The sequence below is a fragment of the Psittacula echo genome, assembly GCF_963264785.1.
Source record: "Psittacula echo genome assembly, chromosome: 2".
NCBI lineage: Eukaryota > Metazoa > Chordata > Aves > Psittaciformes > Psittacidae > Psittacula > Psittacula echo.
In genome coordinates, this window is record NC_137737.1 from 16,529,300 (window position 1) to 16,551,035 (window position 21,736).

Below are 21,736 nucleotides of genomic sequence, written 5' to 3' on the forward strand. Positions count from 1 at the left end.
TAAGATGTGTTTTGCTCAGAAAGATGTGTTTTGAGCTCTTCAGTGCGTGCCGGGGGTTTGGCCTGATGAGCACGTTCCCAGGACACATGAGGAAAGAGTTAACACAGAGCCACTTGCCAACCTGGAGCACAGGAAATGATGGATCAGTGTCCTAAATCAGCATGCATGATAGCAATCACATAAACAATGTATGAGTGGGATGATGGATTATACCATTTACAGTATGTGAAAGGTTGCCTAATTTCTTTTCCCCCCCAAACTGAGGGTTAGCAGTAAAATGGGCAAAAGTTAAAGCACTGCATTAGCTCTTCTTAAGGAGAATATTAAAATCTCAGATATAAAGAGTCACAGGTACTACAGACACCATTAAATGTTTTGAACTAAGAAATTGTAAAGAAAAGAAAGGAGCAAAGTTAATTAATGTTTCTTCTGGGTAATCTCCTTTTTGTTAAGTATCACCATTTGTTAATCACATCTAGGCAATTCCTAGGTTAATGGTACTTTCAATGTAGATTATTTGGAATTTAATTTGGAATTCATTCAAAGTCAGTTCTTTTGTACCACTGAAAAGCCTTCATTCTTGAAAGGGCTGATCTTTAGATTAAATGTTTTCCTCTCTGGAGGGAAACCAACAGCCTATACACGCAAGAATGCAGTTAAAATACTGGCACTGCAAACGGATTTCTGGGATACTTCTCTCTTTTTTTCCATATTTCTAGAGTTTCCTTGGAAAATATGCTGTCTGACCTCCTGAGGGAGCAAAGCATCTTCTCCACAAATTAGGTTGGAGAGCTTGGAAGGAAAGCAGCCATTTGCTTCAGCGTCCGTGCTCTGTGGGCTGATAATTTGAGTTTCTGTAAAATGGAACCAGCTTCAAGTGCCTCAAACAACTCCTGTCAAGCACTGACATTTCAGATAAGGAGAACCTTAGCTCCTATGTTGTCTTTCTCTGCAGCTTCAGCAGGCTGGTTCTTAGCCCTCTGTTTTACAATACCACTGCATACTTACTCTAGCTTTTGTTTTCCATGCCAAGTGGCTAGAATTACTGGGAGGATTTCTACACTATGGGGAAGAACATGTTTTTTTATGAGACAGTTGCAGCTCAGTAGAAGAAATGAAAAAGTGTGATTTTTACAGGTCTTGAGGTGGGGAATAAAGAGTGTTATGAGGGTAATTTAATGAGGCAAAGTCCCCTTAGGTATTTGAAACTCTCAAGAGCCTATTGAAAGAAGGAAATTAATTCAAGAATGTCTTGCCAGTCAGGTTATGGATAACAGGAGTGGGTCTTGCTAAGGGCTATGAGGGAGGGAGGAGCTTGGTGGTGTTCCCAGCTATGTGAAGTGGCCATGGCTGAGTGGTTGGTATCCAGTACCCTCGTTTGCTGCTGAAGCCTGACAAATATCATGGCCTTCAAAGCTCCTTCTGTACTGAAGGTCAGGTCTGTTCCTTGCCCACTGATGCCCAGCTCAGCTAAACCAGGGCACTGTTCCTGCCTGGTCCATACCCCCTGGCTCCTGGACTGTGGGATGAGTGGGGATGCACAGAAATAGTGCCAAACCCACAAGTTTCACATTTTTCATCATGATTTGCTGAAGGACCTCAGTCAGCATCTGCAAGCACTGGTGGAGGGAGTCAGCACGAGGACTGACAAAGACCACCCCAGCCTCACATCGTCTTTTCTGAGAGGTTCTGCTGGTGCTGATCAGAGAAAGAAATGCACTCAGAGTCCTACAGCTCTTCACTGTTGGTAATGAAGTCACATCTGCTATTAAGTCCCCCCCCCGCAACAAAAAAAGCCATCCCAAAGCACCATATCAGGTGCCTTCTCTCAGTTAACGTGAGGGGAAGTGACATTTCATCACTTGTGTAATAAGCTTAATAACATCTAATGTTCACTTAATACGCTTATTGGTGGCTGACCACGAAATAAAGCCAGGTTGATAGGGATTAGCGGCTTTAATGCCAAGGATAAGTGGGTTGGAAGATGGTCGCTTTATTTTTCACTGAGTTCATTATTGCTATTATCTGTACTGCTGGTGCTGTTTCTACAGCATCATCAGGAAGCCTTTGTTACTTACCAAGCTTCAGCTGACCTCAATTTTCCAAACAGTTTATTCTGTTCATCAGTCTTTGCTATTTTTTTAAGGCAAGAAAATAAACAAACCCTCCCAAAGTAGGATTGTGTTACATGGAGCTCTTGAAGATGAGTACATTCTTCTAATCTTCTAGTTCAGTTTTGAAAAGACAATGGCCGCTGTTTCTGTTGTTCCTTCCCTGATCCTGTTAGGTTGACCATCAGCTCCAAATGGGATGCTGTGCATTGTCAGCATTTTCAAAGGTGCAGTGTTTGTACATGCAAGCAAGGGTTTCGATACAGTGTGTCAATGTATGTTGTATGTTTTTTCTCACAATGTATGTTTTTTCTGTTTTAAGCTGCTTGTAAGCAAAAGCAATTCAAAAGGCAGTTTGCTTCTGCTACAGGGATCAGTTTCATTGACTCTTTGGCATTGTAACCAACACTGGTTTTCCAGGATGGGCCTTAATACCTCATGCAATACCAACCACCAAGCTGCCATGGCACCACTTTTTGCAGAGTATTGCTGTGCAACCTTCACTAATGAACAGAAAGAAGCAGCCAGATTCCTCCCAGCACTGAGGAAGGAAATTTTTCTCTACATCTGATGTCTTTCACTTCTGCTCTTAGTTATAAATATTCTAGTGCATGAGCTCAGATGAATAATGCTCATACTACAAATAACTAAAGCTGAGGAGCGCTGTATTTAAAGGTGAAGAATCATTTATTTCGGAATAGAAGGCATTTTCTATCTTTTTATGTAGCATCTTTCAAATGTGAGTGAAGTCTTCTATGAAAGAATTGAAATGATGGGGTTGTGGTTTTATTTTTAAACCTAGAAACTCAGGTACAGACTTTCATCCAAGCTAGGTTTCAAGACAACATTAAATACGTGGGGAAAAAAGGTAGGTAAGGAGCCCTGTAACTATGAACATACATATATATCATGTCAGCTAAACCTTTCTAATTGATCATTGTTTTCAAGCAACCTCACTGACACTGGGGATTTTTTGTCTTCTATGCATTTCCACCATTAAGAAACTTCTGTGATTGCATAGCTCAAATCCACACAGGCAATCTGATATTTTATTGTTCCTCTATTGTGAGTCTGTGGTTAGTAATGACTTAAGTAATGCTTCATAATCCATTTGTAGTCTACTATGCCTTTGAAGACGACAGATAGGTTTGAGTCTTTTCTTTACAAAAGAACTCATCAATGCATCTCTTCTTGGCAGAGTTGCACTGATTTAAACTCAAGAGTAAGGAATTCAATAAACATAGGGAGGATTGGTTTTGAGTAACTGAAGACCTTTCAAATTTGAGAGTGCTGAAGTAAAAAGAAAAGCTGGATTTTGGGTTTATTCTCCCATAAAATAATTTTGAGAAGTATGCTAAGAAAGTCATGAGATGTATCGATGATAAACATCTCTGACATACAGAGGGATTTATTCATTATGGACAGTATGACATAGAAACCCACAAACTGATAGGATTATCACACAGATCTTGCCCATGGCCATATTCAGGATTGTCTTGTTACTGCAACTATTTAGCAGGAGCTTTTCCAACCCGCCTTTTAGATTTGTCCCTGCCAAACCGCTGCAGGCCAAAACCAGTCATTTTGCATTTGGCTGCTACCTGTTACCATTCCTTTCTTTCCCAGCTAGTAAATGCCTTAACCCCTGTGGTGCCTGATCTATTTTTTTCTTTGTTGTTCGCATTAAAATGGGTCATATTCAAAACTTCTGCGTTGTTGAATGGGGACCATAACAGTTGAAAAGCAAAAAACCTTAACACCTTTAAATAGGCTACAACATAAGGGCTGCACCTTTGCTTGCAGTGTTTAACAAGACAAATACCACTAGTTTTGCAGTTCCTCATGCAAATTCAAATGTCTTTAAAGATGCCTTTTTTCTAGGCAGAGATATTGCCCAGTCACCAGCTCCACAAAACAATAGCTGGCTCCTGGACGCATGTTATACCTTGGTGCTTCAGCAGTGAGAGGAGCAGTGCCTTTAAAAGGCAGGCCCATGTGGGAATAGGTCTGGCACTCCAGTAAAGAGCAGGAATAAAAACATTAAACAAGTTCTATCAGGAGAAGGCTAGCTGTGTTAATTATAAGCCTACATAAACGTTTAAGATTATGCATGACTGTCAATACACAATGGACCATCCATGTCATGCAGAAGGCTTGGACATCGATCAAGCATAGAAACTCACTTGTGTTTTCAGCTTGTGCAATAAGCTATTTGTTCATTTTAAGTCAATATAAACTGTATCCAGCCCTCCTTAGGTTTGTCAGTCCCTAAATGACTTTTCTCACCCTGCAACCCCACTGCAACAGTGTGGATCATCATTGTAATGGCTTTGAAAGAAACCCCAACAAGTCCAAAGACTTCTCCATTTGAAGTGCCATGGGCAAGCAATGTCCTACCAGCGCATCCCATCACTGGCAGCTTTATCTGTCTCCTGAAAAATCAGCTCCAAGAGCTGCAGCTAAGCTCACTGTCTACACTGTGTTCCCCTGCAAAAAGGTAGGGCTTGCTGTCCAAGAGAGAACAGGTAGGCATTTAATTTAGGTCCAGATTTTGCTCCACAGCACTTGCGTTAAATGCTCTAGAGAGTACATTTGCAACACTGAATCTCTGATTACATTCAACCTGCATATCAAGTATCTGTCGATTTAAGTAGTATTTTCTAGTTTATTTGGGTGAGCACGAAGAACGAGTTACCCCAAGCTTCAGATAGTGTTAGGTCATGAATAGGTACAAAACTTTTCACGTCTGTGAGTTAAAACTAAAGCTTCTTTTCTGTTTGAATACATCAGCACTTTCTTCCTGTTACCACCTAAACCACTGGGCTTCAATCTTAACAGTTTTCTCACAAAGAACTGCCCACCAACTCTGGCTGGATGTGTTTGTCCTTTCCGTCACTTGTTTTGGCTGAAGAAAACCCTAACAGCCTTTACTTTATATCACGCAGCTATTTCCAAAGCTGCTCAGAGCCTTGGCTCATCTCCTGTTGTCCTTCCTTTTCTATCATTCAGGATATTCATGCAACAGTGGTATAATCCTTTCTCTGATAAAAGCTACTAGGCTGTGCAAATGGACATACAAATACTCTCTCTAAACCAGTTATGTTGGACACAGTACATCCTAATGGCATCTCTCAAATGCTGGTACTCCAAGCACTGGAAAACATTTAGCTGCATGCCTTTCTCCACAATAAGACCTTTATGTGTTTGTTCTGATATATTTAACTTCTACTCCCTATTTGGTGAAAATGTTTGCATAACTTAAACAAAAAAGCTCTACTGACCAGATGGCAAACCTACTCTTTTGGGTTTCCCCACTTCTGCAGTGGTTCACAGTACTGTACTTAACTACCTCCCAACTATTTTACTTTCTCTAAGCAGTGTAAGCCATGATGTTTCCCTATGCTTGAGCAAACATCCCTTAATTTTTCCTCAGGTTTGTTTGTCCTTTTTCCTGAAGGGCAGACACTACCCTGGACTAGATGGATCTTTTGTTGCAAGTGCTCACCGCCCACAACAAATTCTCCAAGCTGGCAGCACTGCCATCCTCTCCTCAGTGTTATGTACATGCATCCCTCATCCCCTGCATGCAACCACTACTTTGTGACACATGGTGTAATCAAATCTTACTTTAAAAAGCATACATATTAGTGTCTGCAGTGAATTAGTTTTTGACTATGCAAAACCTATGTTCAAAAGATCCCTTCTGTATACCATGCCCTTGAAAAACCTTAATTAACATCAAAATATAAAGCCATACTTTTTACATACATAAATGTGCATGTATTTAGATAATAACGTATCATTTAACTTTTTTCTCCCTCCTGAAAAAAAACCATGATTTCTGAAGTAGAATAAATAGCATCAACTTGTCAATATATGATCCAACAGCCACTCCTCTCACAAATACTTTTTATTCTTAGTGCTGGGAAATAACTTCAGCCTGGAGACTATAAAAAACATTTGTAGTTCAAAGTAATTGATCATGCTTTTTTTCCAGATTCAGTAACTTTGAATGTGACTATGTGACAACATGCTGTTGAAAGCTTTACTTGGCTAACAACTCTACCGCTTATTTATTATTATTATTTCAATGTCCTACACATTGAAGCAGTGACTCACTAGCACGTTTGCCTTCATACACAGGAAGTGATCTTAATAGAGTCATAGAGTTGTTTAGGTTGGAACACACCTTTAAGACCATCAAGTCCACCACTAAACCATGTCCCTGAACACCTCATCTACACATCTGTTTAATACCTTCCCGGATGGTGAGCACCACTTTCCTGGGTAGTCTGTTCCAGTCCTTGACAACCTTTTTGGTGAAGAAATTTTTCCCAAGCAATCTAAACCTCACCTGATGCAACTTGAGTCTGTTTCCTCTCATCCTATTGCTTGTTACTTTGGAGAGGAGACTAATACCTCATTACCACCTCGTGGCAGACAATGACTGTGGTTACATAAAGCTTAGCATTTTAACATTACCCTAAAAATAAGCTGCTGATTTACCACGATTTAAGCACACACATTTCAAAGCATTGAGACCAAAATCAGTAAGGGCCTACAATGCAAGCTTCAGATGCTCTCACTAGCCTTCATGCTGCTGATGGGACATAGCAAGTAGTCCATACAATGCTGAAGTACCTCAGCAATAAACACTATGAGCTTAGGCTCTGAGCTACACTGCTCACGCCTGTGCTTCATTTACATGTAACTACTAAGGTTTGCCTTTACATCTTCTCATGTTTGCTTGATCCCAATTATAACGAATTTTAACACCAAATTTAAACAACATGGTTCAGACAAGTGAACCATATTGAAAAACAATGTAATCCAGAACTGGATGCTTAATGTTATGCCAAGAACACACAATTTGAATAATGAAATATTTTAAAGGCAGGATTAATTTTTTATTGTATTTTTTTAGTCTTGCTGCTTAATCACACCCAAATGGAAAGCATTGTGCTTAATGAAACTACAAAACACATATTTCAGACCAGCCTGTACATAAACACAACTGAGTGTAAGGTGAGCAGGTTATTTCAAAATCTTTTTTTTTTAAAGCCTTTTATGAAACAAGTGCCCTCCAACTGGCTTTAGCCTGTTTTCTCCTCTGTTCCAAGAGTCATCCAGAATGAGGGCAGCTCTCCTTGACCACCAAGCTTTGCACTTTTCCCTGCCTTTCAGTTCTGATTTGGCTGGCTGCAAACACATCAGGTTGGAAATCAAAGTTGTCAACATCTATGTATTTCATCAAACAGTCACTTAGGATGCTGCTGTTTGAAACTTTTACCTTGGAGGACTAGTGAGCCTTCCCTTCTCCTTTAGGACTTTATTGGTATCGATTGTTTACTGTGCAAGGCTTAAACACAGCTCTGCTTTCTTATCAGGGCTCTGTTGTGTCTCCTGTTTCTCTCCAAAGAGAGTTAATTACAGTTTGCTTGCCAACAGTAACTGTTTGAGTACTGCAGGTCCTCACTGGTTTAACCATATTTGAAATAGTGGATTTATAGGGTATGATAAAAACCATGAAAATCCACAGTTTCAAGTCCACTTTTATTTTCAAATTAATGCACAGTATAAACTAAAAGGGTGCATTATGTAACTACAGTACTTTATGCACTTTATGTTTCAGGTACTTACTGAAGTATCTCAAGAAGCACAGGCTCCTTTCACACAGTAATTATACATAAGGCTTACAAATTAGTTTGGTCAATGTACAGCCTGGCGGTTTAAATTTAACATCTTGGAAAGCGCTTACCAAATCATGATCACATGGATATCAAAGTCCACAGCAGAACTTAAATCTTCCTTCTCTAGCAATATGCATGACCTCTTCCACCCACCACCCTCTGCCTTTTCCTCTCCCTAGCTGTACCTTCTTCTTCCTCCCAGTCCCTAAAGCCATACCTGCAGAACACAGTATGTTACGCAGCAAAGCCACAAATATTCTCCAGCATATTTGCTCTTCAAGGCAAGGACTACAAGAGTTTACCCTAAACAAGTGTGAAATGCATCTTCTCTCCAAGGCTTGCTCTATATTATCAGCTTCTTGCCTTACTGGCTATGTGGGGGATACAGCAATGCAATTCCCTGAAGATTAAACATAAGAGACCTTGAAAAAGAGTCAGCCCACCAAGCAGATATTCCTTATTGTCTGAAGCCTTCATACCTACTTGACATTAGTTGGCAAGGGAAAACACCAAGAGCTCCTTTTACCTTCAACTGCAGCAAATTCTCACCTCAACATTTCTGCCCTGACAAGGTCCTTCCCTTCTACAGGGAAGTGTGATTTGCCATGTCCTGACACAACTTTTTCCAGCTCAGCACAGCTAATTTCCCCTCATGAAAAGGAAGAGGGCAAGAAGCAAATCTCACCAGCACTGGTATGGTTAAGACCTGCAGTCATGCTAGGGGTATTTTGTCAGTCTGTTAACATCATTGGTCTAAGAAAGCCTTATGCCAAAGAAATCTCTGAGCTCCAGTTTCTTCCCCTCTCAGGCCCAGCCATGACTAAAGAGCAAAACTCACTACTTGCAAGAGATTAAAAGTCACGGAGGAAAGTGAGAATCCCTCTGCATTAAGCACATATTTAATCCTGTACTTTACTACTTATGAAGGCGAAAGAACATACTTCTTCTGATGGGGTTAAACTTGCTTTTTTTTAAACACTCAAGCCTCAACTCAATTAACATACTTGAGTCAGAGGTGATCACTATGTGGTTTAGATTTCATTTATTCAGTTTAATATTGATCTTCTGTAACTCTTCTGATTTATAAATGAAAGGATTATTCCTGTGACAATAAGCCACAATGGAAGAAACTGCGGGATGGGGAGAAAAGGAAAGGTAAAATAGTTCCCTGGCTATAAAGTTAGAAAAATAACCACAGTTGAGGTTGGAAGGGATCTCCAGAGATCATCTGGTCCAAAGCCCTGCCAGCTGCCCAGAACCATGTCCACACGGCTTTTGAGTATCTTCAAGGATGGAGACCCCACAACCTCCCTGGGCAACCTGTGCCAGTGCCTGGTTAACCTCACAATGAAAAAGTGTTTCCTGATGTTCAGACAGAGCCTTTTGTGTTTCAGTTTGTGAAAGAAGAAACTAAAGGATGAGAGCTGATTGTTGTATCTATGTGCATTTCCACAAGCTAAGACCATCCTTTCTCTGCCTCTTCCAATGAAGCAGCACCTGAAGAAACTGTTACAGTCAGTAACTGAGTCTCCGATACTGTTAATGATGTTCCCACAGCTCCTACAAATTACTACAAAATACATTAAGGATTACAAGCAGGTCAACATTCAGCATTGAAACTTTTATTAAAAGCAGAAATGCATCATTTTACTACAGCTGAAAAATGTTCATGGGAGCTCTACAAGAGACCAAGTGTTGGTGCAAGAATGCAGTTTCCAGAAATTAAAAAGGTAAGAACCATCAGACAGGGTAAAAAACACCAGTGCACAAAAAGGCAGTATTGCGTCACAGCCCAACTGAACTCAGAATAAGGCAACAATAATTCATCAATAGTCTAATGCTGTTTTTTCATAAAGCTCAGGATTTTATATGCTCATGTCAGAAAATATATATATATTATTGAGCAAGTAATTACTTTTGTGTTGGTTGTATGAAGCCAAGTTTCAGCTCTTTTGTTCTACAGTTAATTAAGATGACATTTCAGTACAATACCTCTAATATCTTAAATATAGGCTCATCTGCACCAAGCTATCTTCAATAACATTAACACCAGTATTCCAAAGAAATAAAACCTGGTTAATTACCAAAGATTATTTCCAGAGCACAGCAGGCACAATGGGCACATGTTTGAAGCTGTCTGTTACACAAAGCAAGAAAATAGCCTTATTTGAATGGCATCCACCCAGTTTTTGCAACTTCCACTTCCCTCCCAAAATAAAATGGAAAATAAACTTGGGATTGCTTAGCAGTTCCAGTTTCCACTCACAAGAATTCACTTTTAGCTCAATGCCCTGTTTCTACCAGGACCAGCTTTTCCTTCTCTGGCTTCAATTACAAGGCAAATCCTCCACCAGACAATGGCATCAACTCACTTCAGCTACTGCGACTCTGCTTCTCATCCTGATGCTGACAGGCATACATGGCCTTGTATTGGTAACTTAGGCATCCCACAAAGCATTTCTACACTAGTGTCCCAAGATTCAGAGAAAAGACCATCACAACTTCCAGAAGTCCAAAAAACAACACTCCAGAAGCCACTGTTCTGGACGGGCTCACAGGGCACTTCACTCTACATGGATCCAGAGAAGTTTCTTGAACTTAGCTGCCCAGGCAGCAGATAAATATAAATATCCCAGGGTTTTTTGGAGTCAGCTCATTACTTCCAACACTTTATTTGTATTTCACTGGACTCTATGGTCTATTTATAAATTGTTTATCATACAGTTGCTAGAAGTCAGCTAGTCTACTTCTGTTTCTAGTAAAACAGTACAAGTTAGTTCCATGAAAACACATGTGAAAAGCTTGTCCTGTTCATCTCTTTTAACAGCATTTTTAGATTACAAGAGTTAGATATCTGCCTAAAATTTACTGGCTCAGTATCAGATCTCTGGAAGCTAAAGTAAGCATATTCCTCAACTCTATCATGTCCAGTGGAACCCTGAGACTAACCAGCTATGGGCTGTGTAGCTTGCCTTTGTATTTCCTGTGCTCTTAATTATTTTCCCATCACAAGGCAAACTAAAGTGGTCACCATTTAACATGCACACTGCCTCATCATCACTCCCAGCAGTGTTAAGACATACCTAAACCTTAAGGACATCCGAAACTAGAATATACAAAAATGCATAACACCTCTTATACTTCTAAAAGGTCTCTTTTCAGATTCTGAATTCAAATTTCAGCACCTACGTACAGAGTTCTAGCATGTACATACATGCAGGGAGCCTGGGCCACGCTCAGGTTCATTCAGTTGCAACCTTCAGAGTACTTGACAGCAAACTCCTTTCCTGTTCTTTGACTTACAGAACAATAGAGACAGGTTGGTATCATTTCCTTTGCTTCTGCCCCTGCCCCTTCAAATAACAGACTTTTACTACTTTGGAAATTTGTATAATTTACTCAGCATGCTCATTTGCCACTCTTCCAGTGAGGAAACGACTGTAATTGGAATAGACACTCTCAAGCATCAAAAAGCACCAAAAAACAAATCAGCAGTCAGGCAGTGTATCATTGGAGACACATGCCTAATAGGGGAGCAGAAGGTGCCAAGAAGTCATTGGAAAATGAGTTGTAACAATGCAGTTATAGTTTGGCTTTCAGACTATGCTAAATAGTACCACCAGGCCCTTTTCTATTTCCAATTCCTGCATCATCTTAATCAAACACTACTCTTAAAAGGTTAGTCAAAACTCTTCATCTCCCATTCTAGGCCCCAAGCACTACTACATACCTCAAGCTTGCTTCAGAAGAGCAAGAAAGGTCCAAGGGACTATCAGATGACACACATTTCAGTGCAAGAGTAAAGCACAAAATCAGAAGCACTGAGCTCTTTTCTAGTCTCACCTGAGGGCCACATGATTTCCTGTATCAAAGCAGAAGTGTCACCAAAAGGTCACTATTCAAGTATTACCTGTAGGACAGGAGGTACAACATGCTGCAAACATGTGGCAAGGTCAAGTGAGGGCTACCAGGAAGCTAAGTACTACTCACCTTGCCTTCACAACTGGTAAGCTTGACCACTGGAGAACTAAAGGACACAGAAAACTGGCTCCAGCTGAAAAGTGTTAAGAGAAAGCTGAGGAACTCTTCATTCCCAGCATAGCTGGACTCAGCTTTGCTATCTGCCATCACATCCAGTCCAACTCAAGTGACTAAAGAATCCTGCCCCTATTCTGGGCTGAATTTATATTGAAATAAGCTAACACACAAACATGTTACCCTTGCCCTCAAAGAGTAAACATATGCTCCAGTGTGTGGGTTTCCAGAACTGTTAAGAATCTATATAGAGTTTTAACCACCAAATCTGAGTATCTAAGAAGCCTTTATAAAATCCACTGCCTCCCTACCCCACCCCCTCAAAAAAAGGCTATTTAGTACAAAAATTGGAAACTGCAATTTGCATTATACATCCTGCTAGGCAGGAACCACCCCTAAACTAAATACAGTGGCACTTTAGCCCTGACAGTACAAGGTGTTTCCCTATAACTGCACTGATTAAACTGTTGCAGACACCAGACTTCCAAGTCCTTTTTAGCAGGCATCATACTGCACAACATAAAGCAGCAGGCAATTGGCCAAAAATGGTTAGCGAAAAGGATTCCTTAAACCTCCAGCATCCAAATATAGCCCTAGCTGATCACATGGGCTGCCATACAGTAAGTGCTCCTCACTTTACCTACCCTTTGATTAAACAGTTTGAGCTAAAAAGCATGTACTTAGAATAGCATTTCAGTTTCCAGCCCAATTCCATGAACTGTATAATCTTGCTGTACCTTCCACATTCAGACTGGCAGGAAGGAAAAGTTGATTTAAGTTTCTAGTGAGCCCAAAGGGGATCATTAGCTACAAAAAGCTAACGGAATACGATACTTATATGATTCATAACACATATGTGTATACATATAAATATAAAAGGAGCATATCTGCTATACAATGAAGCTGCCATGAAAGGCTTCCTTGCTAACAAACTCCACAGCTTATACTGATTCTTGAGTACACCTCCATGCCTTACTCCACCTGACCTCTAGCAATTCCTGGTTTTTACATTATTCTCCTTATGATGAATGCCGATCAGCTGATTATTTCCACTCCGTAAGAACTTCATAGCTTAGTTTACACATTAAGAAACTCCACAAAATTCCTGGAGAGCACTGCGCTGGCTATTGCACTGTTGCCAGATTCCAAGTTAAACAAAAAAAAAGTTGAGTTTAGCCCTTCCTTTCTCAGTCCTTAAAGCCACTCATTATATCACAGAATGATCTGGGTTGCAAGGGACCTTAAACACCATCCAGTTCCAACCTCCCTGCCATGGACAGGGACACTTTCCACTAGACCAGGTTGCTCAAAGCCCAGTCCAGCTTGTCCATGTTGAGCAGAGTGCAGCTAACAAATAAGGTTATACAATAAAGCCCTGCAACTGCACAAATACATACAGGTGTCACTTCTCCTTCCAAAGCCTCCCCTTGCATCAGTGAGGACAAGGCCTTGTGGTAGTCACAAACCTTGTGACTTGTGAAGATGCAGAGGTGCAAGTTTAAGTCATACCTATTACTCAATAGAAGCTGGGGGTCTGGGGGTCCTGAAAACAGCTCAATGCCACAAGGAAAGGTCCAAACATTGCATTAGCACACTTACTGCACTGTGTTACAACAGTGCTCTACAGCACAGCTTTCTGCTTAAGAGCACAAAGTCTTTCATCCAGCTCCAGCCCCTAGTTAAGCTACTACTCTGTTACACACTTAAGCCAAAGCAGTCAGGAGCAGCACTGAGCACATTCACGTACCCACCGCTGATTCAGTTGCACCAAGCACCAGTCAGTTTCACATTAATGCCGACAGCCAGGCCGGCCTGGCTGCACCGAAATAACCCCCGGGTACCCAGATGTTGCGCTATTTATACCCTGGAAAAGAAAAGAAGAAAAGCCAGAAATAACCCCAACAGAACTTCATAGCGGGAGGCCACGACAGCAAAGCCTTTATTCCGAGGGTGCAGAGCCCGGGCCCGCCGTTCCGTGACGTGTCCACCTGAGGCTCCCGGGGCCGCCGCCACCGGAGACAAAGTTCTGTAGTGCACTGACTGCTATCGTACCCAGAGTCGGAGTGTCACAGAACTTTGCTTCCGGAGGCTTCAATCCTCCTCCGGTACCGGCACCGCTATGGCCGTCTGCCAGCACAAGTTTCCCTTGCCTGGGAAAGGAAGGCGCACACGATTAAGAGGTGGGAAAAGGAGCCCCCCGATCCTCCTCCGCGGCTCGGCGGAAAACCCGCTGCCCGCGGAAGCGGTGGAAGGAGATGGAGGAATTTTTGCTTCCAAAAACCTCCGGACCGGAGCTAACGGGCCGCCCCAAGCGAGTCGCGGCCGAGCGGCTGCCCGGAATACTGCCCATAGGCACTAGCGGACGCGGCCGCCTCCCGCTGTCAGCCCCGCCGCCGCGGCCCTGAGGCGGCCCCGGCCGCGTCTGGCATCCCCCTGCCGCCCCTCACCGAAGGGACGCGAGCGGCGGCGCCCACCGCCCCTCCAGCCCTCCCTTTTAGAACCCGCCGCCGCCGAGCGCAACAGGTCCGGTGCGGTACAGTCCGGTCCGGTCCAGCCCGGTGCCCCCCGCGGCGGCCTCGTCCGGCGGCGGTGGCAGTGGTGGCAGTGGCGGCGGCCGGTCGCGCGCCCCGCCGCGCCGCTCCATCTTGACTTTTGCCGACGTGGAAATTTTGGGTTCGGGGACGAGCCGCGCTCTTATTGGCCGGCGGCGGGCGGGGTCGGAGGTCACGGCTGCTGCCGCCGCTCCGCGCCAAGCCGCCTCGCTCGCAAGGCGGCCCCGCCCCGCCGCCCGGCACGCCCGCACAAGGGGCGGGGCCAGCGCCGCGCCGGGGCGACCCGGTGGTTGGTGCACGGCGGCGGCGCTGAAGGGGGGGGGGGAGCGGGAGGGATGCGGTGCCGTGCTGGCTGCTCGCCCCTCAGCATGAGGTGGCCGCTGCCCTCCGCGCCTGGAGTGAGCCTTGTTACCGCCTTGTCTGGGGAGGGCGGAGGCGCGCAGGCCGGCTCCTGCCCTCGCCCGGAGGTGCAGAGACCCCGTACCTGGTGCACACCCCCGGCGACACCTGTGCGCTTCCGGCGCGGCCCCTGCGGAGGAGTAACTCAATATAACGAGTGGTGGAGGTGGTGCCCCGGCGATGCGGAGAGCGGCTGTTTTCCGCGGTGCTCCGCTCCCCGCAGCGCTGCGGGGTGCCCGGCTGCCATCCTGGGCTGGGGTGGGTGTGAGCAGGAGGAGATCTCGGTGTTTGTGGTGCACGCTTCGGATTTGGAGGACTTTGAAGAGAACGCAATAGCTCTTGCCGAAAAGGGTGCGCTTCCTCTCCCTGAAAGGAAAGCTGAGGGGGATCTGTTGACTCCAGAGGGTTTTCTGCTCTCTGCTCAAGGTGTGAAGACTTTGCTAGTTCTGCGTGGATCTCAAAGTATGTCACAGTGCCAAACTGGCTAAGTAAGAGTTTAAGAATAATTCTTGCAGTTGTGTTTAATCTCTTACATCAAATTAAAGTCATTAAAGTTAAACCTGTTGCTTAGCTGTTCACTGGGCTCACACTAAACTGCCAACCCAGTTCGTGACTGGAAGAACTGGTCCAGGTTTCAGTTTGCAGTCATGGAGGCCTTAGCCATAAAAATGCTCTTGGACATAGTGCACCTGAGTAGTCCCAGAGGAACCATTTAATCACCTGTCTGAGCTAGCTCTTGTGTGTTCACAGCAGGAGGCACATGCCCTGTCCCGTGGTGGCATCACCGCCCAGGTGAACACCAGTGCTCACATTGTCCTTGTCATACAATCGTAAAGTGGTTTAGGTTGGAAGGGACCTTAAAGGTCATCTAGTTCCTGCAGGATCACAGCAATACCTGTTCATCCAAACCTGTGGCTGCCATTTCAATATCTGGAAGGGAAATAAACTGAAAAACGCTGTGAAATATTTTTTTTTAGTTTATGTAATTTTTAATTTTTATTTACACCTACTGTGAAACGTAGTGTTTGGGGAAGAAACATAGTGTTTTCAGAAGAATCTCTTACCTTTAAATTTTGTCTCCTATTCTTCAGCTGTTTTGACTGCAGAACCAGTGGCAGGTCGTTCCTGAGCCTTTCTGTTCTGTTTATGAAGCATGTTCCTCCCTCCCTGTCTGCACCTTCACTGTGCTGCTCAGTCTTCAGTCCTGTTGCCTTTTGCTGCGGTTTCCATGTGTAGCAGTTATTTCCCATCTTCCAGTTCCCCCTGTATCCTGGCTCACTCACTCAGCACACACCCCCTCTGCTAGGCCACAGAGCTGGCCTCAGCTATGCTGTTGCCGCTTGGCTCTGGGTAGGGGAATATTGATTTTACAGTGTGTGTGCTCTGAACAAAAATCGATGTTGCAGTAGATTGAGCTGAGCGTGCAGCAGCGTAATGGAGCCCAGCCTGCTAATGCAACATGCAGGGGTCCTCCTTCAGAGATTGAGGTCAGCCAGAAAATGGAAATGTGTTTTCTGATTTTACTGTCTCTTTCAGATTTAATGTAGGTGTTTATGTTCTTGTGTTTAACTTACAGCAGGGCATGCAGTCACTTTAGAGTTATAGCCATCAGAATGTCACATACTGCAGGCGACACACACAAAAAAAGCATGCCTCACATGTACAATCCAAATCATTTTGAGCTTAATAACCCCTCTTTTCCCATTATTCATTGTATGTCTATCAGAAAACAGTTGTGAGGAAACATTTTTGTTTCTGCATATAGAAAATCATTTTCTGTTGTTCAGAGCAAACTTGGGTTCTGATTGTGCAATGACACATGCAGTGCTTTAATGAACTCCGATACAGCGGCATGGATCGAGGAGCATCAAATAAGCATAAGTGAAAAGAATGAGAGAGGAGAAATAACTAATGTATGACACAAAACCAGAGTAAAAACTCCCATTGATTTTAATGGACCTGGGATTTCAGCCAGAATGTTCTCCATGATACATTATCTGCTTTTTAAACCGTTGCATCATGCCTTAAAATTTAGCAAAAGTGCTTTTTGAAATGACATGTGAAACCACTGCATTCTCAGGCTCAGAGTCAAGATTAGTGTAAGCTAATCTATTATTCACAGCTCTGGAGAGGCTTGGTATGGCTTTATCTTCACGATTTTAGCTTCTGCTTTTGTCGGAGGCTATTTCTCATCTACTAAAAACTCTGCAGCAGTGAGTACAGATCTGTACAATGGACAGAGGAGTGAGCATTATGTTTGTGAATGTTACTATGAGCTGGATAACACACATTTAGAGATGCTACAGGGGTTCTCATGTTCAGAAAAAAAGGCAAAGGTATTTATTCATCATTTGCATTATTAGTTGGAGACTTAGATTTGGCAGCGGTGGTTGGGGAGGCACACAGGACTGGAGTGGTAATGTCTTCTCCCAGTTACAGCTTGGGTTTGGGACATGACTTATGCAGAAGGCTTCCAAATGTAAAATACCGCTACCTACAGATGTGCATTATACTGGGGTTTCTCAAAAGCCACTTGATTTTCTTCAGTCACTGACCACTGATTTCCAATATGCTACTATGTTTCAGTGTTTTGAAGATGTATTTGTTTTAGTATTATCAGCTGCTGGGAACCTATGCACTGCCCACTCTTAAAAGCATACCTCAAGATGTGCAGTATGTCCTAATGTATTTTAGGTATAGTTTCAAAATATAGTACTGTAGTAACATAAAATGTGAACTATATTAAAATATAAATATATATAACTATATAAAATATAACTATATTTAACTATTATAACGATAATAAAATTATGATATAATTTTATGTAATTCTCAAATGTTTTTCCAGTGTAAGTATGATAAACTGTAATAAAAGTGTTGTTCCAGATTTAATTATAAGGTAAAACTTGTAGCTGAAGATTAAGGAATAATAATTAGGGTTGCATTTTACTTTAAGAATCCATTTGCTTTGGGAGCATGCTTTCAATTAAGATTCAAGAAGGTGGTTACAATGCAAGATAGGCAAAAGCACATGGTACAGAGGACCAAGCTGTGACTTTTTGTGAAGTAAGGATGAACAATATTGCACAGAATGCTATCTTTAACTTAAAAGGTGGGACAGTTTTATGATAGAATGATAGAACTTACTTGTATGAACAGAAGAGACTGTTTTCCAAGAGTCCTCCTCTGTCACCTTTATAAAATAGTAAATTGGGGTTTTTTTTGTAGTTTTGTTTCTGTTTTCTGTGTGTTGTTCTTTTGTTTGCTTGATTTTTGGTTTGTTTTGTTTTGTTACCATTGTGAAACAATTAGGGTATTATAAGAATTACTATTTAAATCTAATTTGAAACTGGAGTTATGCAGTATGGAAAATTAATTATCTCATTAGTTGGAGAACTTTTGTGGTATTCACACAATAAGTAAAGACAGTCATAAGCATCGATCAATATTATAGAACATTTTAAAACAAATATAAACAATTTATGTTATGACAATTTGTAGCACTGCTTATTGATAGAAGAAAAATGATATATATGAACTCAGTGGCATATCATTCTAATTCCTAGTTGGTTATTATTTGCGATTGCTCTTGATTAAATACGATTTGTGTTGGTGTAATTCTGTACATTATTATAATAAATGTGCATTAAAACTGCATTATAATGCTCTAATTGTGAAATTGCCATTAAGTTAATGTTATGAGCATCATAATGCAATGTTTTATCAAATTGTTATCTTTTCTACTGCTTAAATTTCCTGGTGTCTTAGAATCATAAAATTAATTGCCAAAGTTAATAAATAATGATAGTCTAAGCAAGCCAGTGATAAGTCAGAAAAGAATCCAGGTTTCCTGAATTCCTGCTGACTCTGAAAATTAGACAAAGTTGGTAACTCTTTCTGTAATTGCAGAGATAAGTTATTGATACAATTTTGGTAGAATCTGAACATGACAAAATAAGATCAAGTGTCAAATGAAAACTTCAAGATACAAGGACATAATATAACAAACTTTTATTCAGGTCCAGTGGAAATCATTTTACTGACTTGAATACAACTTTAATCAATTCATAAAATGTTCTGGAATTGTGTATGAATAGCTCCATTAGTTAAGTAATAATCCTCATAACATCTTCTAGTTTAGAAATTTGCCAAATCAAACCCTAGATGTCTCCTAAAAAACCACAGGCATTCAGGAGGACTCCATAAGTTATAGATCCCAAATGGAGTGACTCTGTCATCTGCATTTTTAAGAAGATATGAACGGATCTGCCAGGCGATCAGTGCTGGGTAAGAGTATCTGCAAAACATTAGTAATTTGGAAAACAATAGAAATTTCAAAATGTCCTTTTGTTGTGCATTAGAATGAAATTAGGACCTTCCTGAAAAAATGCTGAAAGAGGCATAAAAAGACAAGTGAGGCTAATCCCTTTTTCCCTCTCCGAAGCTGTTGCGCTTTGCATAGCTGGCCCAGAAAGAGGCTAACATGCTGAATCAATGGGATTTGAACCTGTCTTGCCCATATCCTCCAGGGAATGCCTGAGCACTCAGCAGCCATCTATTTTGAGGAAAAGAAGGGAAAGTTTGTCTTTAATTTTTATTTCTTTTTCCCCAAAAAAAATATTCAGTTCTGAATCTGAGAAGCCTTCTTACTGGAACAAATACTTTCCCACAAAAAGGTTCTGTTTTAACAAGTCAGCATTTTTGGATACAAACAAATATATTGTGGGAAAATACCCACCAAGCTTTGCTTTGTTGTCCTTCAGAAAAAATCATGTTAAGAGAGAATTACTGGAATGGCATTTACAAAGGGATACACATATTATCCTCTGTAGAGTCCAAGCAGAGTGACATGGCGTTATCTAGGACAAAGACTTGAAGGAATTTAACCTTTCATCTTTAGGGCAGTAGAAATCCCTGATCCTAGAAAATCAGCCAGAGATAAATAAACAACCAAATTCTGTACCATCCCACTACAAGCCATGATTTAATTAGTTTGTAGTAAATTTAATGAGGATTGTGCTGAAGCCCGCCGACAGACTCTGGAGGACGGGAACCGAGATGTAGCAACCAAGAGGTTATTGACGTAACGGACCCAACTTTCTTGACCGATGTGTCCTAGAAATGGAAACTGAGGGTGACATCGCTCAAACTGGTGAACAGCTACTTACGTAAGTAGTCTCACTGAATTCAAACCTGTCCTAAAAAGGCACTTGGCAATCTTCTAGCTGCAGCAATGTGAGAAGAAGACAAATAACCAGAGTAGGAACTATGTGCAGTCATTGCACCTCCTGGGAATTTCTAAAGAATTTCTGAAGAAGATTCCACTGTTTCCTTGTTCTAAAGAAGAAGAAGTATCCTTGTCCTGTCCAAATGTTGAAGAGATGAAATGAAGTTTGGCACCTGAGGTTCAGAGCATTAACAATTACTTAGACTTTCACCTCTGCTCAGGTCTGATTTATGGCTTTCATCTTGCAGGACACAATTCAAATCACCATTCGCTAGATCCACAGGAAGAATCTTCAGGCCAAATCATTATGGCAACCCACTGCCCCTCTGGCTTTCTGCACCACCAGGAAACATCAGTGAATGCCAAACTTTTGCAACTGCAAAGGAAACAAAGGGAAATGGATATTCATATCTACCATTGCTTTCATAATTGGTTGTACAGGGGAAAAACAATCTTACCAGGAAATCCTCACAAGTTTGAACCACATCTATAAGCCTTGTTTGCTTGCCAGTTCTTCTGATGAACCACAGGAAATATACTCCAACTCCAGCACAGACTGTTCAGAGGAGTAAAGATAGGCTCATTAGCACAGTCACCTACAGGCAGTAGGCACACACAAGAATGTTCAGCCTTTGGATGGGGTAGCGCGAAGGCAACCAAATGGGATTGCCTGACACGACTGGATTATGTATTCTTATTTATGTTGATCCTATAACCCTGGCTGTGGTTCCTTATCAATGCACGTGTGACCTTGCTAGAGCAGGCTGTTAAATCCCAAGCTCATGTGCATGAGAAACCTGGATAACACAGGTTCCCCTGCTGCAGCTTTCCAAAGAACTGTACGTCTGGCTGGAGGGTAAGTAGCTTTTTAGTAAAAACACTAATTGCTGCAGTGATCAGTTAATAGTCATTGAAAGAGGGGTGCAATTCCTGCACAGGACTTCCTAGGCATAGTAAACCACAATTAAAGCATGCCTTTTTGGAAAAAGATATGATTTTGTCAAAGCTAGCTGTACAACACAGCATGAAATGTATTTAAATCAATAATCTGATTCAATAAACTGAACAGTATATTTAAAATTAAATACATCAGAAAGTAAATTAGGTATATTCCACTGGACTGAAGGTTTCTTTTTCTGCTAGCTAAATTCCCTGTCATTAAATGGAGAATTTCACTAGATTTATCAGTTTCTTGTCTATAAAACGTTTAGTAAATTTATGTATGCTGCACTCATCTGCTTTCAGGTAAAGGCATTAGAAGCTATCTGATTAAAGGAATTTTTTTTCCTTCTCATTGAAATCCACAGGAAGATTTCTGTTAACTTCATCAAGCAAAGGAGGAAACCTTTGTAAAAGTTCCCTTTTGAAACCAATTACCTGTACTGTAAGCTAAGTGTTGCTCTCTGGATCCCACCATGGCACTCTTCTAATTTTGCAACTTTAGGAATAGCCTGTCAAAATTCTGAAACACCAGGAGGTCCTAATCACGAGCAGCTTGTTCCAGCCAGAATCATATTTCCTGTGTTGCAGGGCAGCAGTGCTTCATTTGCACCTCACAGAAATGGTCTTTTCCTCCCCGATTTCTCAGCTGAATGCAACAAGACACTTCCTCTGGCCCTTAGCAACAGCCCTTAGCAAGGGCTGACAGAGAAGAGCAAGGAGCAAAGCCAGGACTAGCAAAGAACTATTGATTCGTGAATGAAAGAGAACATTTTCTGAAAT